Source organism: Lissotriton helveticus, chromosome 6 (genome assembly GCF_964261635.1).
Source record: "Lissotriton helveticus chromosome 6, aLisHel1.1, whole genome shotgun sequence".
Taxonomy (NCBI): Eukaryota; Metazoa; Chordata; class Amphibia; order Caudata; family Salamandridae; genus Lissotriton; species Lissotriton helveticus.
The window spans coordinates 669,696,583-669,715,413 of NC_136067.1; positions in this window are offsets into that span (position 1 = coordinate 669,696,583).

Below are 18,831 nucleotides of genomic sequence, written 5' to 3' on the forward strand. Positions count from 1 at the left end.
AAACCCGAAGCAATGGAAGGGGATGACATTAAGGTTTTTTTAATCTCGCTCTTGAAACGCACAGTGCTTAAAGACCACCCGGGAATCGACCTAAGCTATGAAATACAGAGAGTCCATAGAGACCCGTTTAAAAGGAATCCTGGTCGGTCGAAGCCCCGGAAAATTTTGGTTGATTTTCTGTCTTATTCAGTAAAAGAACAAATCCTGTCCGCAGCTCTAAAGGAAGGCGCCATCTCTTCCCCATTTGAAGAACAGTCTCCCTTTTCATTCTTTATCAGATCAGAAATTTCCCATATAACAGCAGAAAGACAGTGGGAACTGCGGAAGAGATTACCAGAGCTGAATGGGCTGGGGGCAAAGGCTCAACTGAGATTTCCAGCGACACTGCATGTTATGTGGAATAACCACATGCACATGATTCACTCTCCCCAAGAAGTCGACACCCTAATAGCAGAAATTCAACTTGAAAAGCAGGGACGTGTGTGAGGGGGGGCGAAACAGAAGTCCAAAACAAAGCCTCAAGCCAAGCCGCCTGTTTAAGTTTACATTAAAATAAGTTTTTTTTACTAAAAAGCCCAGAGTGGGGAATAGCCCAAATAGGCACATAGCTTTTTTGGTAGGTAGGGTTCCTCAAGGGGTTAATGGGTTAGGGATACACAGGGAGATAGGGTGGGAAGGACAGTTGGGGGAAGCACAGGGTGGCAGGAAAAAAATGAAAAAAATCTCTCATCTCACTGGTTATTTAAACTATGTTGTAAAGGCCGTTTGTTATGTAGGGGATGCAAGATGAAAAAACAAAATGAAGGGGGGTCGTAATATCCAATTTATTTCTTGGAATATAAACGGCCTAATATGCCCAAGACGATAAAAGATTAATCTTTAAATATATAGAGATGCTACCAGTACAGGTTTGTTTATTACAAGAAACGCACTTAAGTCAAATAGAGTCAGAGAACATCTTTTCTAAACTTCCCTTGGCTACAATGTTTTTGCCACTCTCAACAAATGGTGCACTGCCGAGGGGTGGAAATATTGATTAAGAAAGGTTTTAATTGGGAGATAAAATCGGTTTTAACAGACCAATCAGGAAAATGGATTATCGCCCAGCTGGATTTGGAAGGGGAAAAATTGACATGTAGTTCTTTTTATGGTCCTAATGTGGACAACCCCTCTTTTTTGATTAAATTGCAAGATAATCTTATTTCAGCGTCACCTCCAATGATTGTAGGAGGTGACTTTAACATCCGCCTTGATCCAGTCAAGGATAGGTCCAATCGTACCCGCGTTATCCGATCTCCCAGACCTAGAAGGGTTCTGAAAAATCTCCTTTTTAATATTAATATGGTGGATGTTTGGAGAGCAAAGATGGGGGGCTTACAGGGTTTTACTTTTCATAGTAAAAAATACCACCATTTAGCAAGAATAGACTATGTCTTAATCAATAAAGAAGCCCTACATAAGATTCAAAATATCTCTGTAGCACCTAGTCATCTCTCGGATCATGCCCCTTTACTCTTTGCATTCTCCACAAGAAAAACGTGTTTACAATCAAGGTGGACTTTGAATAGAGACTACCTGATGGACACAAATATTATCCAGACAATAAAAGCGGCCTCAACTGAATTTTTTGCTTTTAATATGGGTTCTACCTCAATAGATCAAGTTTGGGATGCATATAAAGTTATTTGAGAGGGGTGTTGGGTACCCAAATAAGAATTAAAAACAAGAAAAATGCCCAAGAACTGCAGTCTCTAGAGTCAAGAATATCGGCCCTTGAAAGGGAAAGGAATCATGTAATTCAGGAGAATCCCAGGGGCTTGGTGCAACTAGAGGAGGACCTTGAGATTTCTAGACAAAAACTAAGGATCTTTTTTGATGGGAAATGTAAGGCACAGTGGCAAGCCCGGAATATGGAAAACTTTGAATATGGGGAGAGAGCTGGAGCATTGTTTGCTTGGAAAGCAAGAGTAGACCGAGCATGAAATGATATAAATGAACTTATCATAGATAATCTGGGAACAAAAACTAGCAACCCTGATGACATTCAGAATTGTCTTCGGTCTTTATTTACAACCCTGTATAGTGAGGAAATAACACCTTCCCCAGAAGCAATTAGCTTATGGCTTAGGCATAAGACCATGTCGGTTTTAACTAAAACAGCTAAAGACTCACTGTAAGCACCCATTTCACTGGAATAGATAAAGGCTCAAATTAAGAGGGCAAAAAACAAAAAAGCAGCTGTCCCTGATTCCCTCCCTAATGAGATCTACAAATTGTTAGGCGACGAGCTTTTGCCTATCCTCCAGATCCTCTTCAACTCAGTTTATTCCACTTCTGGGGTAGTTCCAAGATCTTGGAAAGAGGCTACAATAGTTTTAATATTGAAGCCAGGGAAAAATCCGCTGTTGGCTGACTCCTACCGACCAATCTCCCTGTTGAATGCCGACTATAAAATCTTTATGGGCATTTTAGCAGGGAGGTTGGCAAAATTCATACCAAGCTAATTAATCCCGATCAGAAAGGTTTTATGGTGGGAAGGTTTATTAAGGAGCAAACCCAAATCTTGATTGGCAACATCGATTTGGCTGAGAGGAGGAACGACCCTTTAGCAGTAGTGACCCTGGATGCCGCTAAGGCATTTGACCGAGTGTGCTGGAGATATCTCTGGGGGGCACTAGAGACTGTGGGAATGGGTCTGATATTTGTGCAAACCCTAAAAAAATGTTATTCTGGGGCGTCAGCGAAAATCCTGGTAAATGGCTCCCTGATCCAGAGTTTTGAAATAAAGAGGGGAACAAGGCAGGGGTGCCCCCTGTCCCCTCTCTTATTCAATATTTACATCGAAACCCTGGCACACATGATCAGGCTGGATAATGACATCAGTCCATTTAAATCACAAGATTATCTGTGTAAAATAGCTCTTTATGCAGATGATGTTATTATATACACAAGAGACCCCAATATTGCCATTCCTTGGATTGAGACACTGTTACAGGAGTTTGGTACACTGTCAGGTTATCTTGCCAACTCGGCTAAAACAGAGATCATGTGTTGGAACACAGTGTACAGGGGTGGCCCAGAAAGTGGGGAGTTTAGGTATTTGGGGATTAAAATTATAAAAGATCTGAAGAAAATCCCCATGCTAAATTTGACTAAGGTTGAAAAAGACATAGAGTACCTCTTTGCAAGATGGAAAAATCTCCAGCTGTCTATTTATGGCAGGGTCAATTTAGTAAAGATGACAGTCCTCCCCAAACTGACTTATCTGTTCAATACTATCCCCCTTACTTTTCCACAGAAAGCTATAAATAAAATGCAGGGTACGATTGGTAGTTTTATATGGGGACAAAAGAGTGCAAGACTGTCATGGAAGAAACCGAGAAGGAAGCTTCTAAAGGGCGGCTTGGCTCTACCAGATATTAACTGGTACCTAATGGCATTTCAGTTCAAAGGCATTAGGATGCTGCTTACAACACCAGCTGAAACTAAGTGGGGTAGTCTTTTGAGGGAAATGGCCTTGGCAGAGGGAGACAATGGGCAAGGTCGGTTCTTGTTTAAATTTGGGGCGCCCAGATTTTTTAAACGAGTACGCCTAAAGGTCTTGAAAACCGCCTTGTCAACGTGGTATAAATTGAGGCGAATCTGGGGTTCAGTGTATTTTTCTAATCTAGCCCCAATATGGGATTCTCCAGGGACCCCAGAGTGCTTGAAGGACAGCTTAACGGCTCCATTAAAGGGGGCGGGACTGCAGATATGGTCGGAATTGGTGGATTCAGAGGGTTTACTCCCCTGGGAACATTTATCGGCCAAGATTGGTCCCACATTTTCAAGATTCAAATATATCCAATTGAGATCATGGTATGAGGCGGAAGAGGGTGAGATCAAAGGGAATTGGGATCTGGAACAGCTCTTTTTAGATCCACATCAGAGAAAAAAATGAATATCTTACTGGTATGCAAAGCTGCTCGAGGCGGAAGATAGAGAGATCCCGTCCCAATCTTCTGTGTGGAATTCCCTCCCCCATGCTTGTCCTGCAGATGAAATTTTTGAATCTTCCCTTAGAATTTTATACAAATATATAAAGCCAGCGAGAATAAAAAGGAATCACTTTTTTGTGTTAAATAGGCTTTATTTTACTCTGGCCAAAATTGCGAAGTTTGCCCCAATTCTGATTCCAAAATGCCCCAGATGTAATACCGACAAGGCTGATATTCTTCATATGTTTTTCGACTGCCCAGAACTAACTTTATTTTGGAAGAATGTGAGGGAGATATTGATTGCAATTTTTAGCAAGGATCTGGAAATGGATATTAACTTGGTCATTTTTGGTATGAACGACTCTACAGCTGAGGTGCTCTCCCAGATGGACAAAGACCTATTATTGTATTTGATATTCATAGCCAGGAGAGAAATTTGTTTAGGGTGGAAAGACCCGACCTCCCCAGTAGAGAAAATTGGGTAAAAGCTATACTAAACATCGCCCACAGGGATCAGGGAGATTTGTCAGGGACACAGACATCTGGTCCCCCCTTTTGGGCTGGGGTCGGCATTTACATCTGATAAACTTCTAGCCCAAAGGTGGTGGTTTCCCGGTCCAATGATTACACCTGACCTCAACCACATGAGGTAGCCCTGGGGGCGTGGATCTATGCAGTGAGTCGAAGGGCGCCCAGATTGACCATAGACGGCTTGCTAAACCTGCTCAGATCTAAGGTGAGATGAGGACAAATAAAAACTTTTCTTAACTGTTTAGAAAAGTTGTAAAAACCTTTCTTTTCAATCATCATCTCACATTTTCTATAATCTTTCACATTAGCACCATTAAACTATTCTGCTGGGATGGTGATGTTTAGTGAATGCTCTGACTGACTGGCTGACAGTGGCCAGAGCTGAGCAGACTCACAATGAAATATTTATCATATTCTACAACCTCTCTAACCTCTGAACAAGTGCAGCTGGGGTAACTGTCACTGTCAGAAGGACACATCTATGTATTTATTTATTTATTTATTTATTCGACTTATAAAGCGCACTGTCGCCTTGCAGGCATCCTGGCGCTGGTGGCTCAAGAGGGGTGGTAGGGAATGTCAGGTCAGGCCTGCCAGCTAGCACTTGGGGAACAGCCAAGTTTTAACACTTTTCCTAAAAGGGAGAAGCTCCTTAATTTGCCTAATCTCCCATGGGAGTCTGTTCCATAGTTTGGCTGCTGCCACCCCAAAGGACCTACCTCCCGACCTAGCTTTCCTGAACCTTGGCACTCCCACCAGTCTTGCCGATGAGGAGCGAAGCAGTCTAGTTGGGGTGTACCAATGAAATTTAGATTGCATTGATAAGGGTCCTATTCCATGAAGATCCCTAAAGACAAGACAGAGGGACTTAAATTGTACTCTCTGTCTCAGAGGGAGCCAGTGGAGTTCTGCCAGAGCTGCAGACGCGGACGCTCTTCTGGGTAACACTAAGACAAGCCTCGCTGCAGCTGATTGAATTATTTGGAGCCTATCCAACAAAAAGCTGGGAGACTCGAGCAGGAGGGCGTTGCAATAGTCCAGCCTACTAAGGATCGTACATCGTGCCACTTGGGCACGCGCCTGAGGTTGTAATAATGGCAGGATTTTCCGCAAGGACCTCATGATTGCAAAGCAACAGGTTTTCATTTTCACAACCTGAGTTTCCATGCTAAGCTTGTTGTCGAGCAAAATGCCCAAATTGCGGACAGATTTCACTGGCTGGACTTTGATCGATGTTTCAGGAGGCCAGAAATTACCAGGAAAAGAAGGAAGAATCCTATTCTCTGCACAAAAGAGCACCTCAGTCTTTCCAGCATTGAATTGAAGGGAGTTGTTCTGTAACCAGCAAGCCGTGTCCCGCAGACACTTGCGAAACACCTCCACCGGTGTCGAGTCCTCTCCCTCAAAGGAGAGGACAGCTGCGTATCGTCCGCATAGTTTATAATATTGATATTATAGGATTTTAGAAGCGTGATCAGGGGTTTTAAATATAAATTAAATAAGATAGGACTAATTGCCGATCCCTGTGGAATCCCGTGCGGCACAAAGGAAAAAGCAGAATGAAAGGGGGGAGGGACACCGCCTGCTGTCTATCCTGCAGAAACGACCGAAACCAATGCAAGGCACAGCCTCTCACCCCAGCATCACTCAACCTTCTCAGTAAGATCTCGTGGTTAACCGTATCAAAGGCGGCAGACATGTCGAGCAGGATCAATGCTGCTGCCTGTCCCCTGTCTGCTCACCTTTAAAGCTCATCCATAGCGGTCACCAGGGCCGTCTCGGTCCCATGAGCCAGCCGAAATCCAAATTGAACTTCTTCCAGCAGGTGATGCTGTTCCAAATGTTTCAAGAGAGTTATACTAATGATGCGTTCGACAAGTTTGGCAGGAAAAGGCAGCAAGGAAATAAGCCTATAATTTTTTGAGCACTCAGGATCTAAGGAAGGCTTTTTCAACAAAGGGGATATCAGAGATTGCTTCCAGTGGGAAGGAACAATACCACTAGCTAGCGATTGATTACAGATCAGGCGAAGAGTAGGGAACAATTCATCCTCATACTCCTTCCAGATCTTATGTGGAACGAGGTCCATGGGTGAACCGGAGGAAATACCCCGTGTCAGCCTGCTAAAAGCTTTCTCCGTTAGAGGCCGAAACTCTGATAGTTGATCGGCTAGCAGCCAGACGGGACAATTATCCATATCCTCCACGACCCTTTGCCCAATGACAGGGGGGCTAGTCTCAGAGGGGTCCTCAAGATCCTTGATAATTAACTTGATTTTTCTCTAAAGAATTTAGCCACGTTCTCACAGAGTTCCTGAGAAGAGGCTATTGAGTTCTAAGAGCAGTCAGGACTGGTAAGACTATTTAGTATGTTAAAAATACTCCTGGAGCTATTACTGGTATTACAGATCAAGGAAGAAAAGTAGTCGGCCTTAGATTTTCTAATCAGATTCTTATAATCCAAGATTTTGAGCTTCCAAAGCATCCTGTCTGTCTCCCCATAGCCACGCCTCCATCTTCTCTCAGCCTGTTTACATACCAGTTTCAGGTTTTTCAAAGTGTCGTTAAACCAAGGGGCAGAAGCTCTGCCCTTACAACTATGTTTTTTGAGGGAGGCATGAGAGTCCAAAGCAGAGGTTATTTTGAGGCATAATGAGGCATAGTTGTCATCGACTTGCTTGTCCAAGGAGAAGCAGTCTCCAACCTTGAACACCAAGTCAGAGGACTTCAGCCGTGCGAGAGCCTTCCAATCTCTACATAGAAATTCCTTTGTAGCTTGCAGGACCCGGGTCTGAGCAACGTTAAGTTTAACATAAAATGTAATTAGGGAGGGGTCTCTCCAGTCCATAGGCGGAATTTCCCCCATAAGCAGCAAGTGGGGATCAGAGAAAATTAAATCAAGGAGATGTCCCTTCTTGTGAGTGGCTTCCGCGACTTCCTGGAAGAGGCCGAGGCCTTCACATGAGTGGAGCAAATTTAAAAAAACAGAGTCGAGGGAGCCATTTAGCCACAGATTAAAGTCCCCTATAATACCAACTTGTGGTGAGTAGGTGCCATATTAATGAGGGTAACTAATAGTGATTGTTGCTGCTGAACACTAAAAGCCCCAGGGAGTCTATAGCAGATAACCCCGGTAAAAATAAGTCCAGAATCATTTTTTTATGGACAAGCCAAGTAGTTCCACTCCATTAACCGTATCTATGTCAATTGTCCCAATCTTCCAGGAGGCCTTGTATATGACCCCCACCCCACCTCCTCTCTCGTTTGGCCTGGGAAGATGAAGGATTTTAAAACCTGGTGGACAAGCCCAACCGGGGTCAACCTCACAGTCAGGGCAAGTCCATGTCTCCGTCATGAACAGGACATCAAGCTCATGTGCTTCTACCAGCAGTTGGATTTCAACACTATGTCTTACTAGGGACCTCACATTAAGAAGCCCACACTTTAGGAGACCGCCAGCAAGGATATCTACCAGTGGGTGAGCTGAGTCAGTAAACCCAAGTGTCCCCTTATTAGCATGACACTCACCTATATGAAGGAGGGTCTCTCTGGAGTAATGCGGGAATCCGGCTATTTGCCGGAGATCCTCACCACGGTCAAAATGGGCAGCATAACTGGCGCTGATAAACCAGGATTTTAACGAACAACAATTTTCTTTCTAAATATTATGAAGCTATACCAAGGGAGAATAGGCTCCTTCAGATGCAATCAATATAAATCCTGGAGAAGCAGCCTCTAAAACAGATGAAACATGGATAGTGCACTAACACAAAGACTGATATAAGAATAAATTATCTATTGTAAACACATTGCATTTTACTGTGTGTAAACATGTTTTCAATTGTACATTGTAAGAAATCAGGTTACTGGTTGACTGGGCTGTGAGCCCTGGGCAAGCAGCATCCACAATCCCTGTCAGGGTAAGGCAGAATCAACCCCTGAATTAACCTGTGCTCAACCCTCTGGTAGCTTGGCAGTCAGGCTTAATTTACAGACAATGTGCAAAGTATTTGTGCAACACTTCAAACAGTAAAACAGTAAAAACACCACACAAAAAGTTCCCACAAGGAGTTAGAAAAATAGAGCAAAATGTAGTAAATAAAACAAGACCAAAATCAAATCAGTAGAATACGACATATGAATATTGAAAGTATTTCATGAAAATAGTGTCAAAAAGCACAAAGTGACAATTCATGATATCTAGTCACGCTGGACTGGGTCAAAGTCCCACTTTCAGGCTGACCATGATGGAGCACAGGTCGGATACAGTCACCAGGTTAGGCCGCTGACGTTTTATCTACTTATGTCTGTTCCAAGTGCCTCGTTCACGTTCCAGAGGACCGCAAAAAGCAGGGAGTGCATCATAGGAGGCTGTTGGTGAAGCTCAAGGAGCCAGGGAGTGGCCAATGCTGCAGGGTGTTCAGCTGACGGAGCTTCACACTGATTTGTGGTGGGAGCAATGAAGTCTGTGCAAACAGGTCCGTTTTTGGTTGCAAAGAGCCCAAAAGCATGATTTCAATGCCTGTAAGCCACACGAAGGGATTAGGACCTGAGAGACACCACTTGGGGGGAGGAGGGGGGATCAAGAATATGCTGCAACTGGATCAAGAAGCTGGTGCCACATCTAGGGCAGCCTTTGATGTCCTTAAGGCTCAGATCAAGCGGCCAGCAGACAAGCTCTTGGAGTCACTCTGAGGTCCTGGGTTCAAGATAAATTTGCAGGTCCAGTTCTTCTTCCCCAGGCAAGAGGGCAGCAGGTCAGCCCAGCAGCGCAGCTGTTCCTTTAGAGCAGCAGTCCAGCAGAGTGGTAGTCCTTTCAGGGGCACTGCAGTCCTTCTTCCTGGCAGTGTATCCACAGGTCCAGAAGTATACAGAAATGTTGGTGTCTGAGGACCAGTATTTATACCCAGTTGTGCCTTCGAAGTGTGGGAGAAGCTTCTAGAGGTTTCCCTTTGCAGTCCACACGCATCCAGCCTTCCCTATCCTGGTTCCAGACTAACTTTATGGGGTATTGAGCCCTTTGTATGGAGTCAGAGCGCAGTCTATTCAAGTGTAAGTGGGGCTGTGCACAGTTCCTCCCTCTCATCATGCCAGTGTTTGCCCATCCAGAAACACCTAATCTCCCTATTGTGATAGCTGTCTAGGAGAAATGCACACATCCCAGCTGTGAGATACACCCAGTAATGTGAAAAAAGACAGACTACAGGCACTAAATGGCTAAAGCAGGAAAATGCAAGCTTTGTGACAGTCTGATTTTGCCATATGTTAGGATTTTTTTTATTCCAATTCCAGATACACCAAACATGAACTGGTTACTGTTCCCATTTGAAAATTACACTTATAAAATGTAATAGGTAACTCCAATATATATTATCCTATGGGATAGATAAGCTGTGCAGTAGAGAAATTAAATTAAGAGTTTTTCACTACCAGGACATATAAAATCTAAAAGCAAATGCCATACACAGCACCCTGCCCTCTGGGCTGTGCAGGGCCTACCCTAGCGATGACTTGCATTTATTAAAAAGAAAGGTCTGGGCCTGGCAAAAGGTTTATTTTGACAGGCTCAAATTGCAGTTTAAAAATTGCACACAGGCTGTATTGGCAGACCTGAGGCATATTTAAAAACCTACTTAAGTGGGTGCAACAATCAGTGCTACAGGCCTTTTTCTGTATTCAGGTGGTGGTCGAAAGACTCGGCGAGATAATTGTTTGTTTGGCACCTTAGCATGTTTGTCATGGACTTCACCTCAACGATTGTTCCACGCCCTCGGAAACATGTTCCTACCGATAGCACCCCACACCCTTATCCCTCTATGATCGCACCTTTTATTCAGGTACTCTTGTATAGCGCTACTATCTGCATGTGCTTCACATTGACTTTCTCTATGTCCCGCAATGAATGTTTATCACGTTGAACATCTATGAGCTACTCTGACACATTTTGTTGTCTTGTTGAGTGTAGTCACTTCACCACTTTTTTACTTCTTATTATCGTGCACATCATCTAGGCACGCGTGTACAGAATCAACGCTGTTACAGTTACATATCGGTTGGATTGGTTTCCTTATATCGAAATTTTTTCATGATTTGTTGTAGATCTTAACCTCTGACGAAGGGCATCTGTCTGCCCGAAATGCATTTGGATAGAATCTAATATGATTGGAGTCAATTTGGAATGCTATTTTAATGGATATAGGTTGATATGAATTCAATATCAACACGTGAATAAAATCTACACAATTCTCCATCAAAAGGAAGAATGAACTGACTTGAAAGCCTGTGTGTTTATTAATTATTTATACCTGCCCTGCAGGATCTTCTGATGTGCTCAGGGGGACGTCTCCTAATCAGGAGACTCTACTTTATGTGTTACCACTAAGGAATACAACAACACCACCAGACTTTCGCTTCAGTGTGGTCCATGAAAGAACACGTCGGCGAGTGGAGCGGACTTTATGGCTCCTAAAGACAAGATTTGTTGTCTGCACAAAACTGGAGGAGCTTTCCTCTACTCACCCGATGAGGTGTGCCAAAGCACCGTGGTCTGCTGCATACTCCACAACTTCAGCTTGCGATGGAACATCTGTTATATCACAGAGGATGGAGACCATGAAATGCCACCAGGTGAGGATCCTGAAATGCCAAATGAAGATGATAGTGGTGAAGAGGAAGGAGATGACTTACTTCAAGATGTCATTGAAAATTTCTTCTCATGAGTGTAACTATATCTTTACATGTTATCACTTCAACCGTTACACCAACAATTGATGTGATGATGAGAGAAGTATGTGGTGGTAATTTGTTAGGAAGGGCAAGTTTAGGGAAATTCAAGCCAAAGGTGTTTGTTGATGAAAGTTTTGACACGTTGACTATTGTGTTCAGTTTCATTGTTTAGCTCCCATTATTTTGTGAAACTGTCCTCCAAAAGTTGACTTTGTAATGTGCATATTATGGTAATATTTTTGTTTTGATCTGTTTAATGTTACTTCAGCATGTCATCTTCTTGTGACATTTGCAGGTATATGGTGCTGTTTACTAGTACAAAAGGAACATGGATTGAACTTGGGAAAGACAGACACAGCCTTTGGATGTATACATCTTGTACCAAGGCAACTTGCACTGTGATTGAATGGAAGATTTGAGGATTACATTGGACTTGTTCTCTGTTGTGTGTTGCCATTAAGGCAATATGTGTCATCATTAGCTCAATTCCCATGGGGTGGTGGAGCCAAATCATGTTCATCTCCCTTCACATTGGCAACATCCTCATTGTGTGTAAAGTGTATGTAGCTGTTTATATATCTCATCATAGTAGGACATACGTCTTGTGGCACACCACTGACAATTGGCTGTGACATTCCAACAGATACTGGAACAGTTGATTGGAATGATCCTATGTCTACAAAATTTATTACTGTCATGTTTTTGCCTATTGGTGTTATTGATGTGGAATTCTTTATGTGAGCCAGAATATCTGGCTCCAGCTAATGACATGAGTCAATAATAATTTACCTATTCAAACTGATTGTTTTGGATATATTCCCTTCTTCTATGTTGGAAAGGTCTGGACCTGGAAATATGAAAACTGGCAGTATTAGTGTCATGTATGAATTGTTATATTAGTGAAAATGTTGACAGACAATTATTGGTCATATGAATTAAACAGTAGTATATGATTTTATGGGATATGTTTTGTGAGTCATGATTGGGAACTTGGGAAAAGTATTACCTACATTCAAGATATCTATGTTTACATAATACTTTGATTTTTGTCATTATAAAGTTATGATGGAAGGAAACAAATGCATTGATAAAGTTGAGTCTATGAGTTGCTGAGTTGTGCATTTATTTCACTAAACCTGAAGAAATTGAAATTTATAAAGCAAATAAGGAGTGAAGAAGTCAGTCATAGTGAATGAAACAATAGTTAAAGAGCCTACATTGTTTGAAGTCCAATGTCCAAAATGTGACCGGCACCAGAGGAGTAAATGTGTCCAGAAATAGTCCATAGAGAGAATGCTAGTCACACACTGGAAGAAATTAGGTTTGTCGTTTCTTGCTGGCATTATCAGAGGCCTTTCCATCCTCACCTCCTGATTAGTAGGATGGACGTCCCCTTCTATGGGTGAGGGGAATCCACAGTTGCAGGGCCTCGGGTGGCTGCAGGTGAGTTTTTCCGGTGGCAGAGTCTCCCTTCCTGTAGCAAATGTAGATATGCCAGATGTTGTAGGGCCACAGGAAGGGATAGATGGTGCTGGGAAAGCCCTGCACATATGCGTGTAAATGTCCTGCAACATGCCAGCTAGAGAGCTCATATTTGAGTTGTGAGCCTCCATCTGATAATTGAGCTCCTTCTGCAACTGCTTCATCTCCCGGGGCTTGGTGAGTACCTGGCCCATCATGTCTTGTGCCTGATGATAGGCTCCCAAGACTTGGTCAATGGTGGTCTGGGTGAGAGTGGCCCTGGTGGCCTCCCTAAGCTAGCCCATAGAATCCATCCCACAACTCTGAACCCCACTTCCCTGTGCCCTTGGCCTAGTGTGCCCCAACCAACTGGATGCTGGGTGAGCTGGAGCTGGTGATGTCAACATTACCCAGGCCTGGGGGGCTCATATCAGTGTTACAGTGATAGGAACGCAGGAAGCGGAGCCTTCGGTTAGCTGAGGTATTGCATCTGGGGTAGAAGGTGTTGGAGTGAGCCCAGTGAGACTCACTGGAGCTGTCTGACCATGCTGACCAGATGGACAAGACTCGTCAACTTCATCTAGATTACCAGGAGTGTTGTCCTCACTGGAGCCTTTATCATGGGCTGAAGTGGAGATCTATTCATTGGCAGATTCCTGGCCACTTGGTCTGGCAGTTGAACCTATTGAGAAATAGAGAACATTTTTATTGGTAAAAGTCTGTATTATACATCCAAATCTTTTGAGACAAAGAAAGTAGATACCTAGAAGTAAAAAGAGGTTGAGATTATTATGATGATAGCTTTCAAACCTATAACTCTAACTAACCTTTAGCAATTTCAAACAGTACAACTTCAAATAAGCAGGTAATAAGATGCCCTGAAATGTTTATGAAGTGATTAAAAAGTATACCTAAAATCTCCTAACCATTTAACCCAACACAGTGGAGAGGTGAAATGTGTAAGAGACAAATCTGCGGCCTAGCTGACTTCAAAACAGAAATCTACACAACTTGAATGGATGTTTGGCATTAGTCATCATGTGAACAGTGCAGAATACATTTTATTCAGCATATTATTTCTTATACCTTACAATTTTTTGGTCATCACTGTTTGATTTGTGAAATTCATGACATCAGTAGAACATTTAGAAAAAAATACAAACCATTTTCAGAACAGAGCATTAATAGGGATTGATCACTACATGATACTTTATCATATATTGACATCTGTTAGACAGGAGAGAATGAGCAATATTACATAGCAGTATTCATTTGACAAAACAGAAACAGGGCATCATGGTAGTTGTCATCATTTCAAAGACAACTTCCCAACACTTGCAAAATGGTTCATAGAACATACCTTTGGAAATTATGCACATGAAATGGGACAGACATTCAGAATATGACACCCATATTGGTAATGTGATATTTGGTGTGGTAATGTCTACATACACCATACCATCATATGACATGTAATGGAGATTGACACCTGTAATCTTAGGTGCAACACACTACATTCACACAAACAATACAAATGATCTAATACTGATAGAATGAGGTTTCTATGTTATGAAAATATGTGCAAAACGCATTTGCAACTGCTGAGTTGAGAACACACAGGATATTAATGTTTAGTGAGACTTTGTAAAGTGTAACTTACCAGCCCCTCTCCATTAGGTATTCCTGTCAAGCTTTCAAGATGGAGGATCTACAAGTCCCTCTCCTCCCAGGGCATGAGTTGTAAGGGGAGTCCTGGGAGAACCACCTCCAGATCTCTGGGTCGCTATGTGATGCTTGGAGTCTAGGGAACGCACCCTCTCACAACTGCTCCCTGGTGGTTAATATGAAAAATGAGAGGCAACACTCTGCAACGGAAAAGATGATTTGACATAATCACTTGTTGTGCTAATGGATACATCATTAAGGTGACATGGGAGTATCCAAAGCATTGTGCAAATATTTGATCTTCCAAACTTTTAAGCCAACATCTATATGCTGTATTACCTACTCACTCATTATCTGTTTGAAAACTCTGGGGCAGATTTATGATAACTGGCGCATCCCCAGGGATGCGCCAGTTATTTTGCGCCGCTGCTCCGGCACCCATGGTGCGCCGCTTTTACAATGCGCCGCACCATGGGGCAAAAACGGCACAGATGCGTGACGCATCTGTGCCGTAAAGGTGGCGCATTGCTGGAGTTGCGACGCAAGCGCGACGCAGCTCCAGCAAGGCTCGGGGGTGCCCCATCTATACAATGCTGCGTCAAGACCTACGCCTGCTTCAAGCAGGCGCAGGGTTTTGACGCAGCATTGGCCTGAAAGTGACTGAGTGAAATCTTATAGATTTCACTCAGCCACTTTTGAGAGGCGCACCTGCCCCGGAACGCCCACCCTACGCCGGAACGGCCACAAGTGGCGCAGGGCTTTACAACGTGACGCATCTGCCTAGATGCGTCACGTTGTAAATGGGTCGTAGGGATGCGCCACGTTTACGCCGCAGTTGCGTGACGCAAACGTGGCGCATTCCCATCATAAATCTGCCCCTCTGTGTTCACCATACTTCTCAAATCTCAAGCTTTTGGATGCTTTGCAAATAAATGCCCTCCATACTCTTAATATTTTGTTCAGCCCCGCGATTCAATAGCCAAAGAGATGATGCCCCATTTTGGAAACAGTAACTTTCCTTATTATATGGAGCAAGGTCCTCATTATTTTTCATTTCATTCATATAAATATAGGAAGCTTGATTTCAGCTAATACCATGAAGTATAGTTGAGGATTCAGGCCTTTGTTTTGAATTTTCCACACACTTTGATTACTTTTGTCTAAATGCAAAAAACATTTTGTGGAATCACCTTTTAGACAAGAAACTGATTTCAGGCTGTGAATTTGAATAACTTGTATTTATTTAACAGATTTACTAGACTCACCTCTCATTTCTACCACCACTAAAATATTCACTTTTTCATCAACTGTACTTGCTTACAGGTCAGTCTCTACTCCTGCCCTTGTCTTGGTAAATGTAATCTAGTCTTAAGCACACTAATTGCCCATAGTCTATGTTTAGCATTTGTCCCTCAGGTCACACATGACATAGAGATCTTTCATTCTCTCCCACCCTCCATCACTAGTCTGATCTATCAGACCCCTCATCTAGAGCATCCAAGATAACACCAGGGAGGATAAGCATATCTTACTTTGATGCCTTCCCTGTTTGAGCATGTTGGAGGGCCCATTATGATCTTGGGCTAAATTATCTCTGTCTGAACACCCCACTTGTCTTTCTTACTCTAAGTGTAATACTTTTCATAGAATTACTGAGGGTCATAGTACTGAAATGGCTCTAACTCACATTGTTGATGACGCCCTGAGACTACTTGACTAGAACAAACCTTGCCTACTTATACGTCTTGATCTGTCCTCAACGTTTGACATGGTCAAACATGAAAACCTGGTTGATCTTCTGGAAAAAGGATGGGGTTATCTGGCCATGTCTTAAATTGGTTTGCCTTGTTACTACATAATAGAATTCAAAGAATCAAAGTTAACCATTCCCTCGCTAACAGTAGGCAGATCTCAATTGGAGTGTCTCAAGGTTCCACACTCTCTCCCACACTTTTCAACTTGTTCAAGGAACCCCTCTCCAAAATTCCGAACCGTTCAAACATACAAAACTACATGTACGCAGATGACACTCAATCGTATATGAAAATTGCTTCACTGGATGACATCAAAACTCTTAACAGTGCGCTTCTGGAAACCCAACAATGGTTAACTCACAATCACCTTATGCTAAAAACATGAAATTCCTCCTGATTGCCCCCACAACCATTCTATACCCATTCGAAAATGGCTGAAACAATTTACAGATCTCAACTGCACCCCACATGTTGTTGACTCCACAAGATCTTTAGGCATAACTCTGGGCAAATACTTCAATAATCAAGACCACATCAGTGTAACAACAAAGGGAGCCAATCACCATCGCAACACAATAAGGAATATCTGTCCATTTTTGCCTCTTAAAGACATGCAGTTAGCAGTCTAATCCCTAGGTATTTTCCACTTAGGCTAAGGAATGGTGACCCTGGCAGGGTTACCCAAAGCTAGACTTGCCCCTTTAAGGGCCACTCTGAACCCTGGAATACATGATCACATCACACCAGACCCAATTCAGCTCAGTTGGCTATCTCTTGAGACCAGGATTCCATTCAAGATAGTCTGCTTGACGCACAAAGCTCTTCATTACAAAACCCCCATTACCTGGCAAAGAAACTCAAACTTTCTGGTTTGAATCGGGCCCTAAGAAGGTTTAACACTCCCCTGCTGAAACCTCACAAATTCAAAAATAAAAGAACTTACAATCACACCTTCTCCGGTCTTGCTCCACGAATATGGAACACGCTTCTCCTGAAATCAGATTTAACCCTTCGACCTCCTCATTCAAAAAACAAATGAAATGGTTACTCCTGAATAGGCACTTGCAACAATTGACCTGAAGTTACCATAACTAACTTTTATTTTTTGTCGACAGAATTGGTCCCTCATTTAACAATGCAATTTTTATTACTTTACATGTACCACATGGTTGGCTGCTCTTTTTTAGTACTTGTACCTGTAAACTTCCTATAGGTGTAGTATTTTACCTGCCTATCATATCTTCTTCTTTGCACAGCGCTATAATACCCTTATGGTCATGTTTGTGCTATATTATCTCAAGTAAAATAAATAAATAACATACTATAGATTCACTAGTAATAAGCTCTCAAAGGCTTGCAAAATCTCCATTCTTGAGTTTGGCCCCCTCCACTAGTGGAAACATGTAGAAGGTTTTGCTAATAGAGTTTACTAGTTAATCAGGAGACCCAGATTGTCTGCTAGTTAGCAACATCTTACATTAGGATACAACTTCCATAATTGTTGATCTTCAAAAACCTCAAGGATGATCATGCTAGTAGTGGTCTCCCTCTCAGTTTCAACTAAGCTGCACATTAGAGCATCCTTAGTACTCCGAAGAGCAAATTCCCCTTTGGCAATATAATTGGAGCACACCTTTGAACTTAACATGAACTTAACATGACAGCAACATAAGCTGCTCTACAGCTCAGTAGTTGACATTCCGACAAAATATTGTGTCATAAATATCTTGGTATTCAAATATTGGGTCAAAAATATTCTGATTTCAAAATACCAAGGGACAGAATGTACAAGGTAAGAAATTATTTTTATATGTATTTCCCAGTGTTTGTTTTGTATAATATTGTTTCACATGATACAGTTGTATAAAACATTATTTTTTATTAGTTTAATACATTTTAGTTATTTTTATTCTATTGTTATTATAATTATAACAATATTTATGTTTGATTTGTTTTGGTATAATATGGAAGTTTTGTATTGAATCAAAAATGTTGATTTAGTAGTGGGTTTTGGGTTTTTAGAGGAGTAGATTTTTTTTTAAAATGCAGTTTTTTTTAAATTGTAAATATTTGAATGTAGTTTAGTTTTTTTTTGATAATCAACTTTATTGAGTCTATGAAACAGCAAAAAGAAATTCATTGGTTGCAGCTCATGAATCAACACATACATCGGAGTCAATAAGACCAATAGGCAGGGTCAGTCCATTCCAGTCCAGCAGCTCATCCTGTATTACAACAACAGCGGAACATAGAACAATCGGTACATCGAGAATCATGGCGGAATCATGTTGAACCATTTCCCCCATATTTTGTGGAATAATTCTGGAGAGCCTCGGGCTTCGAACACGGCCTCCTCCTGGGTGCCGCACCAATCAACCCTCCTCTTCCACCCCTTCACAGTGGGTGCTGCAGTACGCGACCAGTACCTCGCTATGTCTCTTTTGGCCACAGCCACCGCCATCCCCAACAGGCGCCTGTCCATCCTGGAACTATCCAGTCCATCAAAGACCCCCAGCAGCATCCGCAGTGGGTCATGGGGGATCTCCCATCCCAGGGCTTGTGTGAGTTCCCGCTCCACCCCCTTCCAGAACCTCACTACCACAGGGCAAAGCCACACCATGTGGTAAAAATCAGCGGGGGCTGAACCGCATTTCGGTCAGTCTGGGGAGGGTCGCAAGCGGGCACGGAAGAGTCGCTCTGAGGTGAGGTAGACCGCGT